Raw genomic sequence first — 8,869 nt, forward strand, 5'->3', positions numbered from 1 at the left:
AGTCCCTCCTCGAGGGCCACAGTCCAGTCGTGTTTTCAGGATTTCCCCAATGAATATGCATGAGATCTATTATCATACAATGAAAGCAGTGCGTGCAAATAGATCTCATGCCTATTCCTTGGGGAAATCCTGAAAACCCGACTGGATTGCGACCCTCGAGGAGGGACTTTGACACCCCTGCTCTAGACAATGAGAAGACCTGCGCCAAGAATTATCGAAGTTCTGGATAAAGAACGGCCATAACCTAGAGAGAAGAAATCTGTTTCTCTTTGAGATGACGTCTGATTCCGTGGCCTCATCAGATAGCCGGGTCTTCCTGTGCGATTTCTGGACAGACTGTGGTACAGATGCATTTCTTTCTTTTCTTTACTCACCCTGTGATGGAATTTCTGGAGCGTAAGGATCAGCTCCCCGGGTGCAGATCCCAGGCCTGTTGAAACGTACTAACAAGTTCCAGCGTTACACAGTCACCAAATTCTCTTCTTTTCCCATACCAGCCAAACTGGAAATACTTCATCTTCTCACACAGAGCTGCGTTGGTTATCAGTTATATTGCAAATTTCTAACAGCAGAACTAGACCATTTTAATACAAAAGGTGTGTGGGGGGGGGAGGTGGCACACTGTTTCAAAGTCGTTTATGTTTAGCATATTAACTGGGCCAATTAGCTGCCTGAAAAATGCACTTTCATAATGGCTAAGGAGCTTATAATCAACAAATATAAGCATCCACAAAGCATCCTAAATCGGCCCTTGGACCTTCTAATCACCAGGACATCCATGTGCCGATAATCATTACCGCCTTTCTGGACGTCTAGCGAGGTGTCCTAGCCTATGCGCGTTCAGAGCTTGAGATGGGCATGGTGAAGGCGTGTTATGGGCGGGCTTTGGGTGTGCTTAAGGGTAGGTTACACTTGCAAGGCATTGGGAGGGTGGGAAAGGGTACAGGGCAGGGTGCAAAGCCTGGCAAGGCAGGAAGAGAAGGTGGCTGGGTGCAGGGCAGGGGAGGGAATAAGGGAGAGGGACTGGGTGTACCACTGAGAAGGGCACTTGAATATTAAACCTCCCCCCAACCCAACTCCCCCCCCCCCTCCCGGCTTATATTCGAATCAACAATTTATTTATTTTTTACTTCTTTTAGGGAGAAATGGCTACCTCGGCTTATAGTCGGGTTGGCTTACGTTCGAGTATATACAGTGGTAATAGTAATGCACTCTGATTTGGCTGCTTAACTTAGGCGGTTAAGTGCTGACTCCACCCTCGAACTACCCATAAAGTAGCCAGCGCTCAGTTTAGCAGTCAGTGGTTATATTAACCAGGACAGCCCTGCACGGATGATTTAAACAGCCAAGAGCCAAAACTGGCCACTTAAAGCACTTTGAATATATATTGACCGGATAACATTTGGTGCCTAGTTCCTGGCAAGACAATTCCCAAAACATTGCACAAAACACCCAAAGCAGTTCAGGACTCATAAGCTGTACCTCGACCGGCATAATCAGCCTGAGTGTGGGGCAAAAAAGCCGGCCGAGGGCCACCAGAAATGAGTTGCGCAGAACAATCCTGACACGTGGTATCAAGGGTGTGTTTTCACATGCACTGAGTCATTTTACCTTATTCATTCCCCCACACCCTTCCCCCAAATCCTGCTCCAGACTTAGAAAAACCTTTCTGCCTTACATTAAGCAAACAAGTTTCAACAAAACGCAGCGGTCCATCACATTCTAGCGAGCCAGAAAAACAGACAAACTGTAGTTTGGACTTTTCAAGCAATGATTCATCCTGAAACAGCTGATGGGAGCACAAGGCCAGGACATAAGGTAGAAAAGTGAACAGCCTCCTTTTGGTCTATTCCTCTCTCCTACTGATTCTCTTAAACCAGCTTCCCACATCTTTTCTACCAGAATAGACTTGCCACCTAGAATGGAATTAAAATGCTCCTTGAGCACGGGGACCATGAAATCTGTCCCTTTCACTTCCCATCTATCCAACCCACATTCAGCCCAAGGAGAGCACTAGCCCCTTTCACTCACCCCCCAATCAAAGGCATACAACATAAGAAGATGTATGACGGCCTACTAGCCACCCAAGCAGCGAAACTAGGCCATCACATCTCCAACTGCCGATCACAACGTCCAACTACAAAACCTTCAGGAGAGAATTGAAAACCGAGTTATTCAGGAAATTTGTCAAGAGCAACTAACCTTTTCACTGTATCCCCGGACCCTAATGCTTCTTCTAATTATCCATCATGTAATCTCACTGGTTATGCCCAGACCAATTCTTTTGTAATTCACCTAGAACCGAAAGGTATTGGTGGAATAGAAGACACTAATGTAATAGACATAGTCCTCAACCAGACCAACAGATCATGCCACTGGTGAACCCTGAGTTTGACCACTAGGTGTCTCTGTTATGTAAGAGGTCAGCTTTTTTTTCTCCACAGAACATCCAAGTCCAGACGGTTTGTAGAGTGAAGCCAGTGTACATCACAACTTTTAGGTGCATCCGTTTAGGTCAAGGAAAACCAGGCCTAAATACCTGCGCCAACTTGTATCTGGATTAGGTGTATTCTGTAACAGCTGTGCATAAATTCTAGGAATTATCATGCTCCTCCTCTGGCTACACCTTCTTTTCAGATTCGTGCACTAGAATTGGCGCGTAGCACTTCATAGAATGTGCCTACCAAGTTTTGGGTAATGTCTAATTAGTGCCAAATAGTGTTAATTGTTAATTGCTAATTATCTGTATTGATTAGGCTTGTTAAACAATTGAGTTGTGCCCACAACATAAGATGCCACATAACAGAAATTGGAGGATGAGCGTTACACAAGGAAATATTCCAACAGAAATAATATTTCTCAGAGCTAATCTGCTAAGAAAGCCAAATGAGAAATATTTGTTCTTGGGTTGGACAAATGTCCAAGTGCTCATTTTTTTCTAAAAGAAAGAGAGGTACCAGGCTGGACCCAGTGGGGGAAGGTGGGAGTGTTCTGTGTCATTATTACAGGTTATGGGTGCTTTAAACGATGTAGTATTTGTTTAATGTTTGTTTGAGTTGAGTTGAGTTGAGTTGAGTTGAGCCGTCTAAATAAATAAATAAAGGTTTCAGGTCAGCAACCTGGTATGTTCTGGCCATAAGTCATCACTAAGACTCACGCATCAGTAAAGGTTTTCCTCAGCATTTCAAGGGCCTGGAATTTTCACCGCTGAAGATAGGAGAACCTCAATTCATCCCCATAGTGAACATTTGCACTTAAAATTTTATCGCTCTTCCGGAATCTGTTATAGGAGAAAACACCCTCCAGGGATTCAAGACAAAGTTGGGCAAGTTCCTGCTAAACTGGAACGTACGCAGGTGAGGCTGGACACATTTAGAGCACTGGTCTTTGACCTGGGGAGCCGCCGCGTGAGCGGACTGATTGGCACGATGGACCACTGGTCTGACCCAGCAGCGGCAATTCTTATGTTCTTAATATTCATGCACAGTTGTGAAGGACATTTTCCATTGTATAAAACATACTTTACATTTAGGAAAAGCTTTATAGAACTATCCCATATGTGTATCTAGGCAGCTTTCCTTTGTAATGGAGAAAGCTGTCCTCAATATTATTGTCGTACATGAAGATTCAATATGAAGTTGTGTCTCTCATCCTCCCTGGATTCTACATATATTTTCTAGTTACAAATATGTGTTTACATGGAAGACTTTAACCTTGTAGATAATGAAGGGGTTAACGAAGGAATAAGCCCTTGCTATGCTTACCTACAGGCAGGGAACTTATGAGGAGCTTAATTGGATATTGTCAAGATTAAGGGAAATGGGTCAAGGAGGCTTCTTGGGGGATTTTTCCCATCTCTTAGCAGCAATGGAAGAAGCCAACATTCCATAGAGTTGAATCAGAGCCAGTCCGATCATTTGAAATCCTACCCAATGGTATATTTAGTTCCTAGTTAAGCAGAGGAAAGCTCCCAGTAATCCAGCTACAACGATGCTACATTTGCACAGTCTTGTTTGCCAGCGGTGACTGCACATGAGCTGTTTTCTCACTTTAAGTCTCACTAGATGTCTCATTCCAAGTTTCTGTGTGCTACACCGGATCATGACCTAAGTATAACGACGGGACTCATCAGCCCCTGCCTGCCACATGGTCGGATAAAGTCAAATGCAAATATTTCTTCTGGCATTTTTACCCCAGTGCTAAGAGCCTGAAGCTAATATACAGATAATAAACTAATTTCTCCCAGGAAATCCCAGCACTGTTGGGTCTGTGTTTCCAGCAAGTCAGAGATTTGAAAGTGATCTGCAAACAAGGACGAAACAGTTGAAAATATGAACATAAGAATAGCCTTACTTGGTCAGGTCAATGGTTCATCAAGCCAAGTAGCCTGTTCTCATGGTGGCCAATCCAGGTCCCTAGAATCTGGCCAAAACCCAAGGAGTAGCAACATTCCAGAATCCCAGTGTAAGCAAGATTCCGGAACCCCAAAAGTAGCAACATTCCATTATCTGAAGAAAACAAATGGGACACAGTACTACAGGGATACAAACTATATAGAAGGGATCGAGAAGGGCAGAAAGGTGGAGGTATTGCCCTATATGTTAAGGAAGGAATAGATTCTGTTGGAATGATTACAACAGACAGGAAAGAGAAGCTGGAGTCCCTCTGGATCAAAATTCCTGGTCAAAATGGCGCAGATACAAAAATTGGCCTTTACTATCGTCCCCCAGGACAGGCGGAAGACACTGACTCAGAAATGATGGAGGAAATCAAACAAGTATGCAAGACAGGCAATGTAGTTATATTGGGAGACTTCAATCTCCCAGGAATAGACTGGAAACTAGGAGCCTCCAACTGCGGCAAGGAGGCAAAGTTCCTGGAGGTGCTAGGGGATTGCTTCCTGGAGCAAATGGTAAAAGAGCCGACAAGAGGCGACGCCACCTTGGACTTGGTCCTAAATGGTCTCACGGGACCGATAACAGAAGTAGAAGTCATGGCTCCACTGGGAACGAGTGATCACAATGTAATCAACTTTAAACTGGACATCGGGAAAGGGAAACATGCCAAAACCTTAACCACCACCTTAAACTTTAAAAAGGGTAAATACGATTGCATGAGAGCCATGGTAACAAAACGACTCGAGAAGATGGTGGACAAACTTGAAACAGTAGATCAGGCATGGTGCCTATTGAAAAATACTATTGCAGAAGCGCAAGATCTCTACATTCTGAGGATTTCTAAAGATCGGAGAACTAAAGGCAAAGGAAAACCGGCATGGCTTACCATACAGGTGAAGGAAGCCATAAAAGAAAAGAAGGACTCTTTCAAAAAATGGAAATGCACAAAGACAACCGAAGCCTGGAACAAACATAAAGATGAACAGAAGAAATGTCACAAGGCGGTGAGGGATGCAAAACAGGACTATGAGGAAAAAATAGCCCGGGAGGCCAAAAACTTCAAGCCCTTCTTTAGATACGTGAAGGGGAAACAACCTGCAAAAGAGGCAGTGGGACCCCTGGACGACAAGGGAAGAAAAGGGTACATCAAGGAAGATAAACAGATCGCAGACAAACTAAATTCCTTCTTTGCGTCCGTCTTTACGAAGGAGGACACCTCAACAATACCTGAAGCGGAGAAACTGTTTACAGGAGAAATAGAGGACAGCCTCACCACAGTTGAAGTGAACTTAGATCAGATATACTACCAGATCGACAAACTTAAAAGTGACAAATCCCCTGGACCGGATGAAATTCACCCAAGAGTCTTGAAGGAATTGAAGGTTGAAATCGGAGAGTTATTGCAAAAACTTGCAAACCTGTCAATCAGAACTGGACAGATACCAGACGACTAGAAGAAAGCAAACGTCACACCAATTTTCAAAAAAGGATCGAGAGGAGAACCGGGCAATTATAGACCTGTGAGTCTTACGTCTGTCCCAGGCAAGATGATTGAATCACTGATCAAGGATAGCATAGTTCAGCACTTGGACACACACGACTTGATGAAACCCAGTCAACATGGATTCAGGAAAGGGAAATCGTGTTTGACGAATTTACTCCAATTCTTTGAGACCGTGAACGAGCAAATTGATAGTGGAAAGCCGGTGGACATAATATACTTGGACTTCCAGAAAGCGTTCGACAAAGTTCCACACGAAAGACTTCTCAGGAAACTACAAAGCCATGGCATAGAGGGAGATATACAAAGATGGATAGGCAAATGGCTGGATAACAGGAAGCAGAGAGTGGGCATTAATGGGAAGTTCTCCGACTGGGAGATAGTGACTAGTGGTGTACCCCAGGGCTCAGTACTTGGACCGATCCTTTTTAATATTTATATCAATGACTTGGAAAACGGAACATCCAGTGAGATCATCAAGTTTGCAGATGACACAAAACTCTGCCGGGCAATCAGATCGCAGGAGGATAGTGAGGAACTCCAGAGCGATTTGTGTCGGTTAGAAAAATGGGCGGAGAAATGGCATAAGAACATAAGAACATAAGAACTGCCTTCTCCGGATCAGACCTTCGGTCCATCAAGTCCGGCGATCCGCACACGCGGAGGCCCTGCCAGGTGTACACCTGGCGTAATTTATAGTCCATCAAATCCTTATATGCCTCTCTTAAGGAGATATGCATCTAGTTTGCTCTTGAAGCCTAGGATGGTCGATTCTGTCATAATCTCCTCTGGGAGAGCATTCCAGGTGTCAACCACTCTCTGAGTAAAGCAGAACTTCCTGACATTAGTCCTGAACCTGTCCCCCCTCAGCTTCATTACATGTCCTCTAGTCCGTGTCAAATTGGACAATGTAAATAATCTTCTCTGCTCTATTTTGTCGATTCCTTTCAGTATTTTGAAGGTCTCGATCATATCCCCACGCAGTCTCCTTTTCTCAAGGGAGAACAATCCTAGTGTTATAAGTCTGTCCTCGTATTCCAGTTTCTCCATACCCTTCACCAGTTTTGTTGCTCGTCTCTGCACCCTCTCCAGCAGCTTTATATCCTTCTTTAGGTAGGGGGACCAATGTTGGACACAGTATTCCAAGTGTGGTCTGACCATTGCCCTATAAAGCGGCATTATAACTTTCTCTGATCTACTCGAGATTCCTTTCTTTATCATGCCCAACATTCTATTTGCCTTCTTTGCCGCTGCCGCGCATTGTGCCGACGGCTTCAGGGTCCTATCTATCAGTACACCCAGGTCCTTTTCTTGTTCACTCTTCCCCAGAGTTGCACCTGACATTGTATACTCGTATTCCTTATTTTTATTGCCTAAATGCATTACCTTGCATTTCTCCACATTGAACTTCATCTGCCATTTCTCCGCCCATGTTTCTAACCGACACAAGTCGCTCTGGAGTTTCTCTCGATCCTCCTGCGATCTGATTGCCCGGCATAGTTTTGTATCGTCTGCAAACTTGATGATCTCACTGGATGTTCCTTCCTCCAGGTCATTGATATAAATATTAAAAAGGATCGGCCCAAGTACCGAGCCCTGGGGTACACCACTAGTCACTTTCTCCCAGTCGGAGAACTTCCCATTTATGCCCACTCTCTGCAGATGAAGTTCAACGTGGAGAAATGCAAGGTAATGCATTTAGGCAGTAAGAATAAGGAATATGAGTACAGAATGTCAGGTGCAAGTCTGGGAAAAAGTGTACAAGAAAGGGATCTGGGTGTACTGATAGATAGGACCCTGAAGCCGTCAGCACAATGCGCGGCAGCGGCAAAGAAGGCAAATAGAATGTTGGGCATGATAAAGAAAGGAATCTCGAGTAGATCGGAGAAAGTTATAATGCCGCTTTATAGGGCAATGGTCAGACCCCACTTGGAATACTGCGTCCAACATTGGTCTCCCTACCTAAAGAAGGATATAAAACTGCTGGAGAGGGTGCAGAGACGAGCAACCAAACTAGTGAAGGGTATGGAGAAACTGGTATATGAGGATCGACTTAAAACACTGGGATTGTTCTCCCTTGAGAAAAGGAGACTGCGTGGGGATATGATCGAGACCTTCAAAATACTGAAAGGAATCGACAAAATAGAGCAGAGAAGATTATTTACATTGTCCAATTTGACACGGACAAGAGGACATGAAATGAAGCTAAGGGGGGACAAGTTCAGGACTAATGTCAGAAAGTTCTGCTTCACACAGAGAGTGGTTGGTATCTGGAATACTCTCCCAGGGGAGATTATTGCAGAATCGACAGTCCTAGGCTTCAAAAGCAAACTAGATGCATATCTCCTTGAGAGAGGCATATAAAGTATGGTTGGCTATAAAATAAACCAGGTGTATACCTGGCAGGGCCTCCGCGTGTGCGGATCGCCGGACTTGATGGACCGAAGGTCTGATCCGGAGATGGCGCTTCTTATGTTCTTATGTTCAGAGTAAGCAAGATTCCGGAACTCCAAAGAGTGCAACATTCCATGCTACCGATCTAGAGCAATCCATTTGATCTAACCTGGTGACTCAATGACAAGTCATATGTATTGCCATATGGAGGAAACCAGGTTGGGTTTTCTGCACCTCAAGTTGGCTGTTGTTCACGTTGGAAGACAGAAATGGACAAAGTGATATTAGAAGCCACTTCTGCAGGTACAAGTGTTTTGGACAGAGGAATGAATTCTGATTACCAGCCACCCTCAATCAGGGTGGGCAGACTAGATGGGCCGTGGCCCTTATCTGCCGTCTATTTCTACGTTTCTATAGAAGAGCGACTAAAATGATTAAGGGGCTGGAAGAGTTGATGTACAATGAGAGATTGGAGAAACTGGGCCTCTTCTCCCTTGAAAAGAGGAGACTGAGAGGGGACATGATCGAAACATTCAAAATACTGAAGGGAATAGACAGCAGATAAAGACAGACTGTT

The sequence above is a fragment of the Geotrypetes seraphini genome, chromosome 9 (assembly GCF_902459505.1).
Source record: "Geotrypetes seraphini chromosome 9, aGeoSer1.1, whole genome shotgun sequence".
In the NCBI taxonomy this organism is placed as follows: domain Eukaryota; kingdom Metazoa; phylum Chordata; class Amphibia; order Gymnophiona; family Dermophiidae; genus Geotrypetes; species Geotrypetes seraphini.